The sequence below is a fragment of the Cervus canadensis genome, chromosome 10, assembly GCF_019320065.1.
Source record: "Cervus canadensis isolate Bull #8, Minnesota chromosome 10, ASM1932006v1, whole genome shotgun sequence".
Lineage (NCBI taxonomy): Eukaryota > Metazoa > Chordata > Mammalia > Artiodactyla > Cervidae > Cervus > Cervus canadensis.
Window position 1 is genome coordinate 35,766,639 of NC_057395.1, and position 22,054 is coordinate 35,788,692.

Genomic DNA, 22,054 nt, shown 5'->3' on the forward strand with positions numbered 1-22,054 from the left:
CTCCTCTGAAAGAATCATCCTCCTAGTCCCCAACAAACCTCCATAATAGAAAAAGATAAACGTGGGGATTATGCCAAGCTGACCCCAAGCTTTGTTCTCCCGCTCAAGACACATTCAGTAAAAAGGTCTAAACACCCATCTGATTTGACAAGCATTTCAGCTTACAAAGAAGGAGGTGAAAGTGGAATCATACTTGGAGCACTCATGGGTTCTGTGTCAAAGGCCACTTAGCCGCATTTCAGCTGCTGCTACTAAGAACCAACACAGGCAGAGCACAGAGAACAGGATCATGGGAATCTGCTCTAAAAGGCACCTTTGCAAATCATCTCCTCCACCCTTTGCATTATATGAACATATTTTATAACAGATTTTATTAACTCTGAATTTCCTAAGAGCTGTTACTCAAAAGTGATACTCACTTGTCAGAAGGACATACATACATACATAAAGGATAGGTGGCATAACTATACAACCACAAAGTGAAAAAAAGTTATCAATCAAAAGCTATACTTTAAATTATACAATAAATAATAAAAACTTAGTTTTAACACAGTGCTATAAAAAATTACTGAATTTTTATATTTTTCTAAAGGGAAATAGTCAAGAAAGAAATAACGATGCTATTAAAATACATGAAAATAAACTGGAGCCTTCCAAAGCAAATGAAATATCAGATTGAACAATCTTTTTTAAAAATGAATCAGGCCTGATGGCTTAGGTTATTGAAACATGCTGAAAATGTTCCACTGAAAGTGTTAACTATAATGTAAGTGATAAAATAAATTTTACTTTTTTCTGTGCCACCATGTAATGTAGAAAGAAAGCTCTCAAGAGCTTCTTGGAACAAAAGCATTGGAAAAGGGCCCTGGGGGAGGGGCAGGGTAAAGGGTCAGCAGGGAACTGGGAACAAATGGCCAGCCACTGGGATGAGGGCGGCCAAGGGCGAGAAGAGCAAGTGCGTTTTGTTCCTGCCGTTTTGGGGATGTGTCCTCAACAGCTACTAGACAAAAATCAGAGTAGCTACAAACACTGAAATTTTGCTCTACTACTACAAAAACCCAGGGAAAGGTTTTTAGGTGGTTTTTTTTTTGTTTTTTTTTTTTTGTTTTTTTTGCAGGGGAGAAATGCAACATTCAGAATTAATTCCTTAAATATTGTTGGAATATTAGGCAAAACTTACAACTTTTGTATTTTTACTCTGGGGACTTTTGTAGCTCTGCAATAGGACCGTCCCCATTTGAAAGGGAGTGAAGCCAATCTATCCCTGTCTTTTCAGCAAATCAGCTCTCACCTCTATGTTCAACAGCTGTGTGGGAATTGAAAAAAAGAAAACAGCATTTGTCACAGAAAGTGGGCTTCCTCATGAATATGTCTCCACAGAGCAGCACCTCACCTGTGAGGATTGGGCCACCACCTTCCTCTCCATCCAAACATCTACAGAGAACACCTTCCACTCCCCTCACGAGACCTGACCCTTTGTCACCACCCAGAACAACCCACCTCCATCACTTACCTCCCTGACCATCCTCCTCCTCTCTGCATCTGTCAGGACCTCATCCCCGCCATACCTCCTGGACAGCCCCAGGACGCCTTTGTTCTCCCAGCTCCATGTCTTGCCTCACTTCCTTCTCTACCAGCTCTGTCACTAAGTAACATGAGTTACTGAACCTCTCCTTGCCCAGTTTCTACCTCTGCAAAATGGAAATGATCCTTTATGTCCATGGCTTTTCCAACAGTCATGTATGGACTTAAGAGCTGAACCATAAAGAAGGCTGAGAGCTGAAGAATTAATGCTTCTGAACTGTGTGGTGCTGGAGAAGACTCTTCAAAGTCCCTGGGACGGCAAGGAGATCAAACTAGTCAATCCTAAAGGAAACCAACTCCGAATATCCACTGGAAGGACTGATACTAAAGTGCCAATATTTTAGCCACCTGATGCTAAGAGCCAACTCATTGGAAAAAGACCCTGATACTGGGAAAGACTGAGGGCAGGAGAAGAAAGGGGCAGCAGAGGATGAGATGGTTGGATGGCATCACTGACTCAATGAACATGAGTCTGAGCAAACACCAAGAGAGAGTGAAAGACAGGAGAGTCTGGCGTGCTGCAGTCCATGGGGTTGCAAAGAATTGGACATGACTTTGCAACTGAAGAACAACAACATATCCACTCATTAATTCAACGACCATGTGAGCACACTCTGCAGGTCGGGCACCAACGACAGAAATCCCTGTCCTCATGGAACTGACACTTAGAATCTCCTGGAACAGAGATGGTTGTTGTGAGAATTCAGTGAGTTGATACATATAAAGAATAACGCACGGTACAGAATATGCAATACGTGCCACAGCCGATCACCTAAACTGCTCTGACTTCAACACACTGGCTGCACTCAGCGCCTAAGTTTGTACTGTGCCAGTCTGGGGAGACCTCAACCCTGGATTACTGCTGCATCTTGATTGCCATCACTTGTTTAGGCTACAGAGGGCATCACAACCATATCAACTTGTTCTATCAAAAATGTGGCTCTTATTTCCAGCCTTAGTTGGAGCCTCAGGTGGGTTCACTGATTATTTCAATTGCTCTTGGTTGATTTCATCTCTCCTTTGTGGGGCTTCTCTTTCTCCACACAACTCTGAAACTCCCAACTGCCTATCTATCTTCTTCCCTTTTCCATGTTCTCAGCTCACAAACACTGCCTCAAAGGTCTCATGACGTCAATCACCTCTGACAAGCTGATTTTTTCCAGCCCAGTTACCCCAGTCACATCCACAGCATCACATTCGAAAAGTCAACTGCCTTTTTAAACCTCAAATTCAAAATGCCCCAATCCGACTTGCTTAGCTTCTAGACTGGTCCTTACTCATCGTGTATTTGCTCCACTTGGTGTCATCATCATCGATGCAAGCACTAGACTAGAAACTTTGGAGTTAATCTTGTCTACTACTGCCCCCCAGCTATTTCCAAGCATCAAGTAGTACTGAATTTACTATCAACCGATATCAAGTGTAGAGAGTCTGAAATCTGTTCCTGGTTCCCCATTTTTATTAACACAGCACTATTTAAGTCCTTATCAGCTCTGATTAAGCCAACTACTTGGCCTCCCCACCTCCAATCTTCTTCACTTTAAATTTACCATCCATAACAGCTACCAGAGTAACCCATTCAACTTGGCAACAATCATAGACTCCTGCTTAACACTCGTTGATGGCTTCCCAAAGCAAAAAATGAGAGAGGAACTTCAGTCTTCTAACAATGGCAAAAAAGCTTCCCGCGTTCTGGTTCCGCAGCTCTCCACCCTGTTGGTTCCTTATTTATTCTCCTACCAACACATACCTGCATGTACTTCCAGACCACAACTGTTGTCTTTCATCAACGTGTCTTCACTCCTCTTCTCCCCCAGGTTTGTCCTCAGTTCCCATTCCCCACCACTCCCCAACACAGACACACGCACAAATGCTCTCTCTCTCTCCGATTCTTTTAACATTCAGTTCAGACATTATTGCTTCCAGTAATGCTTTCTTTGGCTATTCTTTCCATTTTTCTATATTACACTGACTGTACTGTACTTATAAACACCTGTTTTGTGACTCTATCCATCATCCAACTGTGAATTCTCTTAGTGCAGGACCACAGCTTTATCCATCATTGGATCCCTAGCAATTAGCACAGTGCCTATGACACAGGTGACAAGCATTGAATGCTGGTTATATTATACCATCTAATCTCATACCAAGAATAGCAAGTAAGTTCATCAAGTACCAGATTGTAAAACTATATGAAATGGAAAATGAAAAGTTAGCTGATTTATTTTTTCCTTTCTGAATGTTAAGTGCTATTTCTAAAATGTTATGAATGGGGCTTAAAGATTAGCTGCAGTTCCATTCAACAAAAATCAAGACTTTTCCTACAGTTTATCCTCCAAATGGTTTCAAGTTTATACCGAAAGAGTAAGTTAACAATTCCTAAAATGTATCCCTAAGTGTTTTGACATTTGAAAGAAAAATATCTTATGCCGAACGCCGGATGTGCTTGGTAGGGGGAAAGGGTAAGAACACATAGTTATAAAACCCTTGAATTTACATAGAAATTTCTATAAGCCAACATCAGATTCTCAAAAGGATGTGACCCTCAGTGGGTAAAAAACTGTCACTCTAAATGATCTGTCTGATTCTTTTCTCTTTACCCCTGGTGCCTAATTTTCAAATATTACTAATTTCTTCAGAAATCATTTACAATTGCCTAGTTTTTTCTATTCATAGTCTATTATAGGAATTTCCCAAAAGTATCACATCAACATCCCTGAATCAAATATTGCTTTCCCAAATTCATACATGCTACCATTAAACTTTCTTATTTAAATTATGACTCTTTATCAACTATCTTCAGAAGAAGAAAGAAAGGTCACTATCACCATCTGCATGTGGTTAGACCTGCAATTAGATGGAACAGGTACTCTGACCTATCTACTTTTCTCATCTCATGAATATATCGACACAGGTTAATTTGAGTCAATTTAAGCAATGTCGAGAAGCACATCATTTATTCAGATTACTTTTCACACCAGATAAAAGGGGATTACACAATCATTTCATCATAGTCTAACAATAAGCTGTCAATTTTCCAAAACAGTACCCTATTTATTAAATAATATTGAAATGATATTTCCCTTAGAGGTCTACTTCATCTGGTCTTTTGTAGCTCAGTGGTCTGGAGCCAGGCTGCTAGGTTTACAGGCTCCACTTACTAGTGGTGCCACCTTAGGCAACAGCCTGTCTGTGTCCTTGGCTATAAAACGAGATAACAATATCCTTCTCATAGGATTTTAATGCAGATAAGTGAGTTAATATTTTTAAAGTGCTTAGAATAGTGCCTGACACATAAAACTACTGTTTTATAAACAATAACAACAACAAAAAACAAAGTGGTAATATCCTGAAAGAAAGAAAGTGAGTCACTCAGTCGTGTCTGACTCTTTGCAACCCCATGGACTATACAGTCCATGGAATTCTCCAGGCCAGAATACTGGAGTGGGTAGCCTTTCCCTTCTGCAGGGGACCTTCCCAACCCAGGGATTGAATCCAGGTCTCCCGCATTGCCGGCAGATTCTTTACCAGCTGAGCCACAAAGGAAGCCCAAGAATGCTCTTCCCCACCCAGGAATCAAACCAGGGTCTCCTGCATGGCAGGTGGATTCTGAGCTACCAGGGAAGCCCAATATCCTGAAATAAAACATTATATCCATAAATTGTGAGAATAAAGGACATCACATATGTTTTAAATTAGAAAAACATAAGGTAGGGCAAGGTTGTTCTCAAACTTCTTAAAATGCAATCAATAAGTGGAATATATTTGAAAGTAGAAAACATAAATTCAGTGCTTAGAAAAATGTAAAACAATTAAAGTTAACTGTACCTCATGGGGCTTCCCAGGTGGTACTAACAGTAAAGAACCTGCCTGCCAATGCAAGAGACATAAGAGACTTAGGTTTGATCACTGGTTTGGGAAGATCCCCTACAGGAGGGCATGGCAAGCCACTCCAGTATTCTTGCCTGGAAAATCCCATGGACAGAGAGGCCTGACAGGCTACAATGCATGGGGTTGCAAACAATTGGACATGACGGAGCAACTACTACACTCCCTCAAAAAAGACACAAATATCATATTAAAACCTCAAGATATTCAAAATAATTCTTTTTCCCAGTTACTATTTTCAGTTAAACACTGATTATCGGCAGCTGATTAATTTTATAAGTAATTGTTAATATTAAATACTAAAAATAATTCTATAACTAACTTTAAGGTATAAATAAAAATATAACAAATACTTGAGTATTCACCATACAGGTTTTTTTTTTTAAAGGAAAGACATTACCCTTACCGCTTGCATTTACTGTGTCCCTCCCCAAAGCAATGTTATTCACTCATCCCTAATTTTATATTTATCATTCCCTTTAGAGTTGTACTGTAATTGTATCCTTGAACAGCACATTACTTCACATATTCTTGACTTCTATATAAATGGAACCATGCTATATCTTCTTCTGTGATTTGTTTTGTAGTGCAGTGCATTCTTCAGATGATCTGAGCTGCTGAGCACAGCTGTAACGCCCTCATTTCCAGAATTCCATTGTCTGACTCTATCACTACGCATCCTACTGTGAATTTAAGGGTTTTGTTGTTACTGTTACGAACAGGGCTGTATGGACAATTACATACGTCACCTAACATGTCAAGGAGAGGTCTCCCTAAGACATGCTTAGGGATGGAGACACTGCATCATAGTGTACGTGCATCTTCATTTAATGCCACCAGTTTTTTTTCTAGTGGGTGTACCAGTTAACATTACCACCATTACTTCCTAAGTGTTCCGGTTGCTCCATACTTATGTGAACAGAAGTATCACTTGGCTTTTAATTTTTAAGAATCTAGGAGGAATGAAATGCCTTCTTGTTGTGGTTTTAACAAGTGATTCAATAATTACTCAGGGGCTTCTCTGGTAGCTCAGAGGGTAAAGCGTCTGCTTGCAATGCAGGAGACCCAGGTTCAATCCCTGGGTCGGGAAGATCCCCTAGAGAAGGAAATGGCAACCCACTCCAGTATTCTTGCCTGGAGAATCCCATGGATGGAGGAGCCTGGTAGGCTACAGTCCACAGGGTCACAAAGAGTCGGACACAACTGAGTGACTTCACTTTCTTTCCCTGATTACTCATGAAGTTGAATGTCTTATAATATGCTTACTGGTCAAATGACTTTATTCTTCTATGAATGAAGTAACATTTAAGTCTTCTGCCCAGTTTTCTATTGAGCTGTCTTTATTTCGCTGTGTGGCAGACGTTTTATGTGCTGAGAACTAATCCCTATGCTCTTTAATATCTATGTAGTGAAAAAATTATTAATTTGGATGTAGTCATACTTGCCCATCTTTTGCTCTATTTATGCATTTTTACCTTATTTATTCAAAGTCCTCAAAATATCCTACTCTATTACCTTTGGAAAGTGGTATGGTTTTACCTTAATTATGCCTTTATCTTACCTATAAGTTTAGATTATAATCAAGCCTAGCTGATTTCTTTAACTATTACGATGTGATGCTCCAACTCAACTTTTTTCCACTTAATTAACCAACCACCCCAAATACCAGGTCATCCAATAATACCAGTGCTATTACTGATCAAGTTTCCTTAATGAATATATTACTATTATTCCTTGAATAGTTTGTATCAATAGAATTTGCTAGTAACCTATGTGGAGCTGTTATTTTTGTGAGCATTTTTCCTTTATGTTTTGAGACCACTCAATTTTTTATGCCTTCTTGAGCTAATCAATACAAGCTATATTTTTCTAGGAATGTGTCCATTGATGTAACTTTCATCTACAGGAGCATAAAGATGACCATTCCTGAAACACCTGTAGAACACTCTCTTCACTCCAGAACCATACTGTCTTGTGACTTCTCTTCCCTTTAGTCCTGCCAGTAGTTTTCAATCTTGTTAGTCTTTTCAAATAATTGGTTCTTAGTTGCATGTTTCCTCTAATTTACTTTTGGTTTCAATTTCATTAACTTATATTTCCTTTTTACAGTACTTGAAGGAGCATTCTTTTATTCTTCTAATTCTTAAGAATTCAGTTATTTTTTTCAGCATTTAGTCCTGTAACAAACCTTAAAGTCTACAAATTTCCGTAAACTATCACTTTAGTTGTATCACACAAGCCCTGATATACAGTATTTTATTACTGCTAAATTATAAATATTTTCTAATGTTCTTTATGAGTTTTTCTTTGGCCCAAGAGTTATTTGCAAATAATACACCTGAATTCCCAAAACTATAGGGAAATTACATTATCATTGCTGCTGTTGCTAAGTCGCTTGAGTCGTGTCCGACTCTGTGTGACCCCATAGGTGGTAGCCCACCAGGCTCTCCCGTCCCTGGGATTCTCCAGGCAAGAACACTGGAGTGGGTTGCCATTTCCTTCTCCATATGTTATCATTATTGTTATATAAATTCTGTGCTTATAGTTAATGGCATTGTAAACAGAGACTGCAGTATGATGTCAATATACAGAAATTTGTTAAAACTGGCTGTATTTGACCACAGTATTATCAGTTTTATTAAATGTTCCCCATGTGCTTTAAAATAATTTTTTAAAGATATCTGACAGGCAATGTTCTATAAATGGCCGTGATAGCAAGTTTGTAAATGCTGTTATTAAAATCTTCTATATTTTTGTTGATTTTTCTCTGCTTATTTCAACATTTATAAGCAGAGAAATTATTTTAAGTTTATTAAAAATTAATACTAAGCTCTAGTAAGGGAAACCTTTAAATAACTTACAATGCTGATGGATTTTTTCCTTTGGTCCTATTTTTTGCTTAATATATTTAGAAAGCATATTATCAGGTGCATGGCAATTTTAAATTACCATTCCTTTTATCTTTTTTTAATCATTATTTGGTGACCCTCACTCTCAAGGATAGTTTTTTCCCCCAAAGTAAACTTTACACAATATTGACATGGCAACATAACACAACTTTTCTTTAGTAACTATTGTCGGGCATATCTTAGTTTTATCCTTTTTAAATTTTTTATAACCTTTTAAAAGGTATGTTTCTTTGAAAGAGCATATAACTAGATTTTGCTATTTTATCCAATCTGACAATGAGTTTCTCTTAACAGGAGCATTTTCCCAATTTACATGCATTTCATTTCTAATATGTTTACATTTATATTACTACTACCTTATTTGTGCTTTCTATTTGTATTCCCATTTCTTGTCTTTTTTAAAAAATTGAATATATTTTCTCATTCTATTTCCCTATTCTACTAGTTTGGAAGACACACACACTACTTCTAGATTTTTATTCCTTATCTCAGAAATTTTAACGTGAGTACACAACTTACCAAAGTCTACAGCTTATCAATAATACTACCCTCCTCCCAAGTTTACAGTGTTGTTCTGTCTTCCTTATTTACCATTTCCTGGGTTCTCTCGCCTTACATCTCAGATTTTCCCTCTGCAGCCACCTTCCGTACCCATGGTGATCAGAAACTCAAGAGAACATGATGGTGGCAGTATGACCACGACTTGTTAACTGACTGCTGACTCAACCCAATACCCTGAGGACAGATGGCAACCTGGGCTCTGCACAACTCAGGTGACCAAGAACAAGTGGGGGTGAGTATGGTCATGAAAGCTGCAAACAGCTAACACGTTACTTCTTTCTCCACATGTGTCAAATACTGTCCACTAACAGACTGTCCAAATCTGTCTTCCTGCCTTAAACTGCTTCTGTAGTACAGCAAAACTACTGTGGAAAAAAGAGGAGGATGAGCCTTGTCCGGAAAACCACCTTGACATGGTAAAAGCTACAATTACAGAGCATTTTATAGCAATTAAGTTTTATTACTGTCACATATGGTATTAAATTTTGTAGCTTAGACGGTAAAGCGTCTGCCTACAATGCGGGAGACCCAGGTTCGATCCCTGGGTCGGGAAGCTCCCTTGGAGAAGAAAATGGCAACCCACTCCAGTACTCTTGCCTGGAAAATCCCATGGATCGAGGAGCCTGATAGGCTACAGTCCATGGGGTCGCAAAGAGTCGGACACAACTGAGCGACTTCACTTCACTTCACTGCCACATGTAGTAAGGTAAACATATACATAAGGTACAAAAGGTCCAAATGAATACCACTAAGATGAGCTTAGTTAAGCTCTAAAAGTTTCAATTACAAAAACAGTTTATAACATATGGAGCACAAAAGCCCCTTAATTAACACAAAATTAGGTCCAATGCGAAATATTTAGAAAACATACACAGGTAAGAGGAGACGGGAATGGCTACCCACTCCAGTGCTGCTGCCTGGAGAATCCCATGGACAGAGGAGCCTGGTGGGCTACAGTCCATGCGGTAGCAAGAGTCAGACACGACTTAGAGACTAAACCACCACCACCATACAGATAAGATGGTGTTTTTTACATAAGAATTATTTACTTAGTGATTGAAACATGATGAAGAGCGCTTTCTCAACCTGGTCTAAATACAGGCACTAGTTTTAACCTATTCTTTAACATGCAATGTGATTTCCCAAAAAAGCTTGAATTTTTTTTTTTTTCTGTTTGTTTATTAAGAGAAACACACACTAGTCCTACAGCTATTTTGAGTCAGAAACATATTTGGAATCTAAGTTTCATACATGCCTAGTTATTTCAATGTAGGCAGTAAAAGAGCCAGCTCATTTATCAGCCTTGTTTAATATAAACAAGCAGGTAGTGGATCATACCAGCCCAAAGAATGGCAAGCACCATGACCATTATTTTATTAATTACCTACAGTAGAGAACTGATCACAAAGTACATATAACAGATTCACAAGATGGAGTTCTACACAGAACCATTAATAAGTGCCAGAAATAATCTAGAAAACTGCCCAGTAATAATAAATGCAGAGGATTTTACTTCTTCAGAGAATCATAATTAACTGCAGTAAAACCATCTTATTCCTTAAGACAGTAAGACCACAAGACATTTGCATGGATTGTGATTTACTGATTTGAAAAAGGAAAAAAAATATATATATATACATATATATATATAAAATTCCTCACAATAGTGCAGAGCTCAGAAACAACCAACTTCTCACAGATTTTAGCAACCTATTCCAACCAAGGCCACTTCTGCTTCCAGTGAAGTGAGCCTTTTATTCAGAGATGACGAAGTGGCAGTGGCGACAGTCATGATGGTGGCCACACAATCAGAGCAATTATTGTGTGACTCTATTAGCAATTCAGCATACAAGCAAAAACTCAGGAAAACCCAGACACATCCTCTAAGACACAGCCATCCCCTCTGTGCATGTGGGTCAGAATATCACATCAGTTATCAAACTATATTTTAGAGGCTGGTTTTCCTACATTTCTTCCCTAGTACACTGTAAGCTCTTCAGGGCTACATACTGTATCCTTCAACCTCAGGGTCTCACTGCCTTGCACACAGATATCCATCATGCTCATTCTACAGATGAACAAACTTGACCCAAATAAATTATTTTACCAATTTCATAGGCTAACAGTAGATTTAATATTAGCATCTAAGACTTCTATCTTCCAGTTCAATGCTCTTTCTATACATGCACCTAAGAATACCAGAACAGAAGGAATCACACATTAATATCTATAGAGTTCAAGCCAGATACAAAGCTAAGTGGACTATGAAAAAGTGAGAGCTTTACAAACAAAAAGTAAGATACAAGTTAGTTACAATGGATTTTCAAGGAATAGGGATAGGTGATAAATAGAAAAGTTAGATAGAAAAATACTATCTTAAAAATAAGAATCACATAGGAGTTAATCCAGTGACATATAGGCTTTTTAGGACATGAGAAAGATAAATAATAAATTAACATTATCTGTAATCAACTTCAATGAGGGATAAAGTATGTAGCAAAACAAAACAAAACAAAAACAAAAACACAAGATCAAGCATCTATGCCAAGGTAATGGGTATAATGGGGCTTCCTAGGTGGCTCAGTGGTAAAGAAGCCACCTGCAACGCAGGAGACCCAAGTATAATCTCTGGGTCAGGAAGATCCCCTGGAGGAGGAAATGACAACCCCACTCCAGTACTCTTACCTGGAGAATCCCAAGGACAGAGGAGCCTGGTGGGCTACAGTGCATAAGGTTGCAAAGAGTCAAACACAACTTGATGATAAAACAACAACAAAGGGTAGAATAACATCATTTATGTTAAGAGGAAAGCAGCTTTATTTGGTATATGTTATCTTTTATGGGAAAACATTACAGGAAGCAAGATTTTAACTTAAATAAAAAATCACCAGTCCAAGAGAAATGGCCTTAAAAAAGCTCACAATTAAGAAGCAAACATAATATTAACCAACTCAGATCTACATGCTTTAAAATATTTAAATATTACAAAACACAGAAAATATGAAAATAATCTTTCAAGTTACCCTAGGGGCAGAGGGGAGCAGGGCAATGACTTCTCCCAGGGTTGGCCTTCACTCCACAAGCACTGATCGCCCACCATGCGCTGGTTCACCGAGAGGCATGAACGGGCAGCATCCAGCAGAGTGGAATCTAAGTGGATTCAAACCCCAGCTCTACTGTTTATTAGCCCTACAAAAAGGGTCTGACCTTAACAGGGTCACCGTGAGACTCAAATGAGCTCTTAATAGTGAATGAGGATCCCTCAGAACAGCACCCGCCCTGTGGAGAACGGTGCACACACAGCAGGTGCTGTCCCTGTCCGGTCACTACCACCTGGAGACCACCCCTGGCAGGCCAGGGCAGGGAGGAAAAGGAAACCAACACAACACTGTAAAGCATTTTCCTCCAATTAAAAGATAACGTAAAAAAGATAAAGGAAACCAGGGTGGAGTAAGGAGGATGACATAGCAACACTGTAACACAGCAGAATAAGCACAATAATACAAGTATAAAACACGGTCCACAAGTATAACAGGAGAGAAGATAATCACCTTTCTCTGACAAATGGGAAGGGGACCAGGGAAAGCATTTTAGCGGAAGAAACATCCGAGATGAACTCCTGTCATTTCAAAATGTAACAAAACCCAGGGGATAATGGGAAAAGTGTATACCAGGTAGAGGGAACAAAAGGACCTCCGAAGGCATGGAGCAGAAGCCAGGAGTCTGGAGGTGGCAGGTGGGACAGGCCACTGCAAAGAGGGACAAACAGCCGGCAGGACCATGAATCAGGGCCTGGGATGCCTCTGGAAGGACCTTGGTTTTGTGCAATAAGTTAGTAAAGATCCCAGGAAGGGGCTTAATTAGGGTAATGATTGAATGAGACTTCTTTTCTCACAGATAGTTTTGGCAGCAACCTGCATGACAGACCAGAGGAAGGAGGAACAACCAGCTAGTTTAAGACTGAAAGTGCTAAACTCACCATCACCATGCAGGAATTCGAGAGTACGAAGAGAACATTCACATGCAGCTCAAGACTAGTTACTCTCTTTCAGGATCTTTCTTGAAAACGTTAGCCTTGAGCATCTCCGTGAAATGAAAGTGTGTTAAGGACAGAAAAAAATTGAAAACTGACTAGACACAATGAAATGGCTCTCTGTTAAAAAAAAAATGTATAAAACCAGGAAAGCAGGATTGGTGTTTCTCTACAATCAAGAAAGAGCTTTGGTTCTTAGTTAGGTTCTGAAAAACATTCTTAAAAATTTCAAGTAGAAATTCTCATGCTGAAATTTTGATGAGTAAGATCTAGTTTTTGTCTCCTGCAAACTACTCAAGGCTATCTACACTTGCAGATGAAAATCAAAACAAGATTCAGACAAAAATTAACCCAAAATGGACCACAGACATAAATGTTAAAGCTATAAACTTTAAAAAGAAAATGAGAAAATTTTCCTCAACTGGGCAAAGATTTCCTAGAATATGAAAAGCACAAAGCCTAAAAGAATAAAATGATAAACTCTACTTCATCAAATGTGGTACAAGCCACAGAAAGGGAGAAAATATTTCACATATCTAAATCCAACAAAGATCTTGGATCCAGAATATACAGAGAACTCTTATAACTCAATAATAAAAAGGTAAGCAACCCAATTAAAAGTAGATAAATGATTAGAAGACATATTTCACAAAAGAAAATATTGAAATGGACAATAAGTACATCAAAAGATACTCAAACCTCATTAGTTATCAGTGAAATCCAAATTAAAACCAAAGTACACCTCTACATACCTACTGGAATAGCCTAAGCTAAAACACAGACAAACGTCTGCAAGGATTGGAGCAACTAGAACTATCCTTCTTTGTAAAAGATGAAATGGTACAAGCACATGAGAACCTAGTTTGGCAGTTTCTTGCAAAGTTAAACATGCACTTACTACATGAGCCAGGAATTCTACCCAAAAGAAATATAAGCATATAACATAAAAATTGGATGTGAATGCTCATAGCTGCTTTGTTCTACAGCAAAGAACCGGAAAACAACCCAAATGCAGGCATAATTCGTTCTATGGTGTTTGACTTTACAGTACTTCAAAGTCACTGTATTTTTCTACAAAAACAAACTGAAGGTTTGAGGCAATCATGTGTTATCAAATGATGGCTAGTGTGTTTCAGCAGTTATTTTAATTAAGGTGTGCACAGTTTTTTAAGACATAATGCTACTTACTGCACATTAAGAGGACAGGACAGTGTAAACCTTCGTGTGACACTTTAAGGTGATACTCATTTTATTGTGGTGATCTGGAACAAAACCTGCAGTATCTCCAAGGTCTGCCTGTGGTAAGCCCATTACAAGTGAACAGAAAATCCAATTCTACCACACAAAGGAAGACTGCTCAGCAAGACAAAAGGAATGGACCACTGATACACGCTATAACACAATGAAAACGCTGTGCTGAGCCAAAGAAGGCAGACAGAGCACACACTACAACTCTGCTCATATAAAACTCTAAGACGGTCAACCTCATCTCTAAAGATCAAAACCGGATTGCTGGTGGCTTGGGCCAGAGGCAGTGATGACTGACAGAGACGAGGTACAAGGGAACTTTTGGAGATGCAGGAAACATTCCATATCTTGATTCTGTTGGTGGTTACACAGGTAACCACAGGTATGTCAAAACTCATCAGAATGTACATGCATACTACTGCACCTAAGTTAAACCTCAACAAAACTTATTAACACACACTAAAAACAGAGTCGCATTTTAACTTTTATCTTAGGATTGCCTTGATCTATAACCACAAGAACACAGTATGTTTTAGGGAGACATATAACTGTCTTATTCCGTATTATTTTCAAACTAAATGAATGAAACCATGAAAAGTTGTGGATGCCACATTCCTTATGCCATTCAATTACGGAAATATGAAGCTTAGCTTCCTTGGGCTTAGGTTGTTTTAGGCAGCAGAGTAGCAAGTTCAGGTCAATACTATACATAAGGTAATATGGTGAGGTCTCTTGCAATAAAATGTCCTTTGAAGAGAGTCCAAGGCAGCCTTTCTAAATGACATACACAGATACCTGAAAGATGAAGCTTCAGGGCATGTTACTATTCTACTACTGATTTAACAGCCAGCCATATTCTTAAGGCCAGAACAAGTAAGCAATGCTTAAGGTTAAAGCTATACAAACAATAAACAAATTTAATAAATATAAATAATAATAAAACAATATCCTTTTAGGCTGCTGTTATTACTGTATCAGTTAAAGTTAATTATGGACAAGAGAATAAGAAATTGTCAGTTGATTCAAGATGCATTTAAAGCAAATAATCTAATAATATAAATAAAATTTTAAACAAAATTTATTGAATGCTTAAAACATGTATTAAGCTCAGGGCTTCATACATCTTATTCAACCTAAGGTAAACTCTAAGGTTACCATTCCCGTTTTACATACAGGGGAATTTAAGCATATGGAGACTAAGAAACTTCATTTCTTAGTCAAGGCCACTCAGGTAGTATATTATAGGATCAACCCAAATCCTTAACTAACTGTTCCCCTTCAGAAAGAAACACCATATTCAAAAAGTGAACTACAGTCTCACCAAAGCCCTAAGTATGAAAGGTAAAACCACAAAACTATTAGAAGAAAATCTAAGAAAATATCATCATAACTTATGGATTAGAAAGGATATCTTATGAACCACAAAGTAAAAAATATGATGGATTTATGTATAATACAATTGGGGATCCCCATAGCATAATCAACATCAACAAGTGACTGGGATTACTATCTCAAATACACAAGGAATTCCAGGAAATCAACAAATGGAAACTCAACCAAAAAGAAGGCAAAGAGTATGAATAAGTCAGACCTGGAAAGGGAAATTTAGATGGCTAGCAAGGACACGAAGAAACAATCAACCTGCCTATAAAATAGGGAAATGTGTTTTATACTTTATATAAAGCAATTACAATATTCTACTTAAACTGTCAAATTAGCCAAATGTAGATGCTGGACAATACCAAAAGCTGACAAAAATGTGAGAAAATGGGAATTTTTATCTAACACTGGTGAAGGGAAGAATTGGTGTAGCCATTTCAGAAATAATCTGGCAGAACTTAGTGATAATATGTGACTAACCTATAACTCAGAAATACGATGCCTGGATATATGTTCCCAGAGAAACTCTTTCATAATCATTAGCAACATGTAGAAAGATGCTTTTTACAGAATTATTTGTAACCAAGAGCTAGAGTCAATTTGGGTCACCATTATTAGGGAACTGATAAGTAACTGTTAAGTGCTGAAGCAAACCATAAAATGCCACACAGCTAGAAGCAATGAAAGACATGTACTTACAACAACATGAACAGATCTCAAACAACACCAAGTGAAGGAAACATACAGCAAAATATCAGTTATACGGATGCAAAACAAAGAACTAGATAATTTTACAACGAAACAGTCAAGAACATACATAAAACACATTAGATTGGGTACAAACGAGAGCTGGGAAGGAGAGAGTGAATGGAAGCTGGCAGGCAATGAAGAGGGAAAATCACAATCCAAGTAATAGGAGGAATATGCCTCTAAGCAACATGATACCAACTCTGCACCTGCAATGTTTTAGATGAAGTCAGCACATCAACTGTCAATTTTGATGGATTTATGGGAAGAAATTAGAAATCCATTTTTATGAGACAACTGAGTATTTCACAAAATACCTTTGGTTTTTCCTATGATAAATCTGAGAATTCAAGACTTCTACTTCTTCCTTGTTATCTTCATAGGTAAAATGGTCCGATTCAGGCATATCAAGCTACTAGCCTGAGAAGCTGTAACCAAATCCAAGCAAACTAGTAATAGAATTTGGCAAAGTTCTTTTTCCTCTTTGAATCTGTTTACTTATCTGAAAAAAATACATTTGGATAATTCTCCCAAATCCCTCCAGCTCCAAGATTTCATTTAATTTAATTAGTATTTGTTCACATTAAATTATTTTCTCCCTGCTCCAACTATTCCCTCCCCCCAATTAAAAAAAAGAGTATCAAAAGAGATTTAGAAAAGGATGTAGCAATAGGAGTGAACAGTAACTTAGTTTTTTTAGGGTAGAAAGGAGAAAACATTAGAGATACAGCGATGTTCAGAGAGCCTTTTCCCATTTCTAAGTAGAGTAAGGTTAACTGGAACCCAGGCTCAGGCATTCTATTTCATGAAGGATGTTACATATTCCACCCATTACCACTGCCCCTTCTTAATACACATGCTAAAGTCTCTTATGAAGTTTCTACTTGAAGGTCCTAAATTTCAGCTCGACTCTATCAGTTTTCAGATAAAAAATGACGATTCCCTAAAGGTCCCTTCCATATTAAAAATGTTAAGATTCCAAAAGAATGATAAATTTTTAAATCAACAAACTGATCACATTCTGAGGACTTAACAAAAAAACCAAATAAGCGTTCAATTAGATCTGTGGATTAAATGGATATAAGGCCTTAAAAATAAGAGGAATTAGACTGTATTGTAGCTTGGTAACCATGAATAGTAATCGAGGTATCTGAAGAATAGTGATGTCACATTTTACAAAAAGAAAATTGAAATCAATATTTAAAATATCTTAAAAGCTGAAATTACAATATACCTAAAATTTTGAAACTGGAACTTATTAAAAGAGAAAAGGGACGTCTTGCAATATTTTTAGAATAATAAACATGAGAAATTGACATCACTCCCATATTTATCTTCATCCACATTGAAGTTTAAATATGGATGGGGAAGGGGCGGGGGAAGGGGAGTGGGAATTAAGAGGTCACGAAACATCTGTTCCTAATAATTCCAGCACAGATACAGTTGTTCCTGCAGGTCCCCCAGGCCACCATGCTATGAGGTCTTCCACCAACAGCTACAGTGTAGACTCTGAAGCCCTCACATCAAGTCTCAGGAATCCACAGAGTTGATTATAGGAAAACACGTATGTGGACAATTAACTGCATTCTCTATGTCTACACGGGACCTCTATTAAATACCAAGGAAATGTTTGAAGACATAAACAAGAGGAAAATAACTTCTTAGAGAACGAATAAAGAATCTAATAACATTTCATAGCTATTAACACAAGCATGGACTTGAATACTTTTTTTGGCTGATACTTTTGGAATCTTTCAATTTATCTACACCCGAATGATATTCTCCAAAGTATGTTCTAACAAAATTAATGAAGTGGGTTGTAAACATTAATTTTTTTCTCTGAACACAATCTACTAGAGGGCCTCTTGCTATTTAAGTATACTGCCATACTTTCAAGACACCCAGTTTCAGGTTAACCAGCAGCATAAACCACCCCCATCATGCACACAACATACTTAAAAACTGTATTTGGTAAAATCAATGCCCTAAGAATGCTTCCTTTACAGCTATCATTCTTCAAGCACTGTTCCACAGGGATGTTTGTCAAAGGGACAAACTTCCAATTATGACACGAAGAAATTCGGGGAACTGATGGCTAGTTAACAGTGCTGTACGCTGTACTTGAGAGCTGCTATGAGAGAAGAGGCTGAATGTTCTCATCATGACAACAACCAACTGGTAATTATGTGAGGTGAAGGGTGTGTTAACTAACCTTGCTGTGGTCAACACACTGCAATACATATGTGTATCAAATTATCACATTGGACACCTTAAACTTACACGGCGCTATGCGTCTATTACATCTCAGTAAAACTAGAAAAAATAAGAAAAAAGCCGCCACTGTCGCATCCCAAGGAAAGATGATTTCCTACACCAAAGCTTATACAGAAGGTCACATTTCATTTTAACCAAGGTTGCTGCAAAACTTTTCCTACTCTGTGTATATCCATTTATTTTCCACTTTCAATACACCTATTTTAGCTATTATTTAGCTAGTTATATGCACAACATAGTCTTTCAAAAAGTATTTTCACTTTATATTTTATTTCATTTTTAATATATTGCAGTTTATTTCCTAATTAAGGCACTTTAAAAATTTTAAATTTTATGCCAGTAATGAACTTTATTTAGCTTATAGGTCTGGTGGAAATGAAGAGACATTGCCCCATAAATTAGTGATCATACTGCAAGGATTGTGGTGGTGGTGATGGTTTAGTCACTAAGTCAGGTTCCACTCTTGTGGCCCCATGGACCACAGCCCACCAGGCTCCCCTATCCATGGAATTTCCAAGGCAGGAACACTGGAGTGAGTTGCCATTTCCTTCTCTAGAGGATCTTCCCCTTTTTCACGCCTAAATACTACTATCATTTCATCAAGTCCTCTAACCTCCCATTGCACTTTTGCACATTAACGCATATCTTCTCCCAAAATCTGTGTGATTTTTCTTTACCTCTTCTGTAATTCACGACAGGTAGTTAAGAGTAGCTAGTGATATAATTCCACATGATACTGCATCTGTGTTTACATCTGGCTCTAATCACATGCTTAGAAGTGATTTATAGAAGGGAAAGCAAAAAAGGAGAAAAAAATAAAAACACAACCAGGAGAAATAATTATGCTGTTATTTTAAATGTATCATTTCCAATTTGATAGAACTTTCTTACCATATGCTTCAAAGCTATCAAAATTGCAAACACAGGGTATGGTATTTTTAAAAATACTGTCTACAAGAAAGAAGAGAAAGTAATAACCAAATATTCCATATGTTTTTATATCAGAGTCATCTTAACAAGTAATTGATGCTTCCAATTTATAAGATAGTTTAAGTTTTGCTCCAAGCTACAACTGCACATGTCATAGCTTCGTGGTAAAGTTCCTTAGTTCATCAAAAAAAAAAAATAAGTAAACCAACACTATTCACTATTGAGTCTTAAGAACTGGTAGAAAAGCAATCTGAAGAACTACGTCAGGAAATGTGAAACTATACACACAAACACACACTCTTGAAGAACTATGACACCCTAAAATGAGAAATTCACACAAGTTTACCTGATAATGCAGTTAATTTCTACCTGAATTCCTACAATTCAAGATAAAGAGTATTACAATTGCATTATGGTAATGGTGTTGGTGCATTAATAGAGAAACCATTAAAAATAATTAGGGAAATAAATATTTGTGACAGTTGACCTAAGTAGGAATTCCAAAAGTTTACAGTTACATTAACATAATTATATAGACACAGACTGAAAAGCTATAAATACACTGAATCTTGTGCAATATAAATTATAGTATCAATTTACATTTGTTGAAAAGTAAGAATTCTCTGAATACAAGCATACTAATTAAGAAACTGCAGAGATTTTTAAATTAATTTAAAACTTCAAAACAAATGTACATTCCTTAATTTTCAGTTGGTCAATTTAAAATTTATGTACCACCTGATTCTGAATCTTAATTAGAAGGGGCGGGAAAGACAAAATCTAAAAATCACTAACATCTGAGTAACCGCTGTTTAATACCTTCTTCAGAAGTTGTCTGCCAACCCATGTATAGTTCAAGTCTACATAAATTATGAAAAAATAATTACACAGTATCACCAATCAATTTGAAATTTTCTTACCATATTCAAGCATTTACATCTTTAATGTCTAAAAGTATATATTCCCAGAGATCTTACTATGAATGAAAAAGGGAGTTAAAAAATATAGTAATTATGTAAAATAAATATGGACAAATCATTACATATTCTTCTCCAAACCTACCAACATAAAACTTTAAGAAAGCAGTAATACAACTGGTCTAAAGCAAGACTAAATTGATAGCAACCTCAATTTCAAGATTCAAAAAGATCAAATTGATAAAACTATCCAAGCTAAAACAATCGTACTTCTTTCCAGTCCTGGCAGCCTAGAAAATGCTTATGCCTAATTTACCTAGGGCTAGTTTTAAATAACGGTTAAGACCCAGAATTACATGGAAGGTCCCTATCAAAGCAGAGGTCCCAAATCAACAGGAGATACGGCAGGTTTATGGTATACTAAAGCAATAATCATTTTTGTTAGCATCCTCTACTGGTGATTTCCAAAGACAGCAAGCAGAAATGCAGACGACAGAAGATGTACCTGCTAGTCCCTCCAGGGTGAATTAACCAGTGTGTGGGTCATTAGTGACTAGAGTACGCTTCTCCAAAAAAAAACAGTAACCACAAAGAGAAGTGGAAAATGAGAAGACAGATTTTGAAAATACAGCAAACAAAGCATTACATTATAAATGGTAAAAAAATCAATTTAAGCCATTCTAATGCCACTCCTTTAGAGACAACTAACATCATTACCGTAAAGTTACTACATAAGGTTTGATGCTTTCGTCAAACCTTGCTCAATTGGTTTGCCCCTGTCAAGTCACATTACTTGATGCTCCCATGAATATCCTACTCTGCAGATGTATTCCAGAGAAGAAATTAAAATATTTTACTGGAGGCTGAGCAGAAAATCTGCATGCCTTATTTCAAAATGAACAAAAAAATTATTTACATATAAATTACAGCATAAAGCACCTCCATGACTATCTCCCACTGTATACATCACATCATTTATTCCTTCATTAAAAAGATTGAAGAGTTAACATTTTTTCCAAGCGATTCTCTCCAGTAAACAACTGCAACTTACATATGATTGCGTTGCTAAGAAATCCTAACCAGCACCTATCCTGAGGTTTCACAACACAATGGCATGTAACTTCATTTTTAATTTGCAAATCAGGAGGCTTAATCAAATAGCGTGGCTGTAATAATCAGCAATGGATGAAATGCATCTGAGAACAAAAAGAAATACAAGGACGGAGCCAAAAGTGATGAAAATGGAAGATACCTGTAGTAGCACAGTGCTATCCGAAACACCTTTTGTTTTCTGAGAGTAATGCTCACTGCAGACAAGACGTTTTGTGCTAAACATCCCCAAATCTGTTTTTCTAATATTAAACACAAAGGAAAAACACTGACAGCAAGCGTGGTAAATAAATCCCTCCCTTGAGAATGAAAGCAGCAGACAGGAGGGGGCTGACATACATGCAGGAGAAAAACTAAACACCATCTTTTTTCTACCTGCACAAGTTGCCATTTGCTGCAGCGATCCAACAGCTCTCTTTCCTGTTGATTTCAAGTACCTTTCAGGATCGCTTTTTCCCCTTAAGTCATCTGTT

At 37.4% G+C, this 22,054-nt stretch overlaps 1 protein-coding gene across 7 annotated transcripts in view; it reads right to left on the reverse strand.

The window, feature by feature from the left end:
- ZEB1 (zinc finger E-box binding homeobox 1) overlaps positions 1-22,054 on the reverse strand; it is a 195,106-nt gene that overhangs the window by 170,615 nt on the left and 2,437 nt on the right. The window lies entirely within an intron of this gene.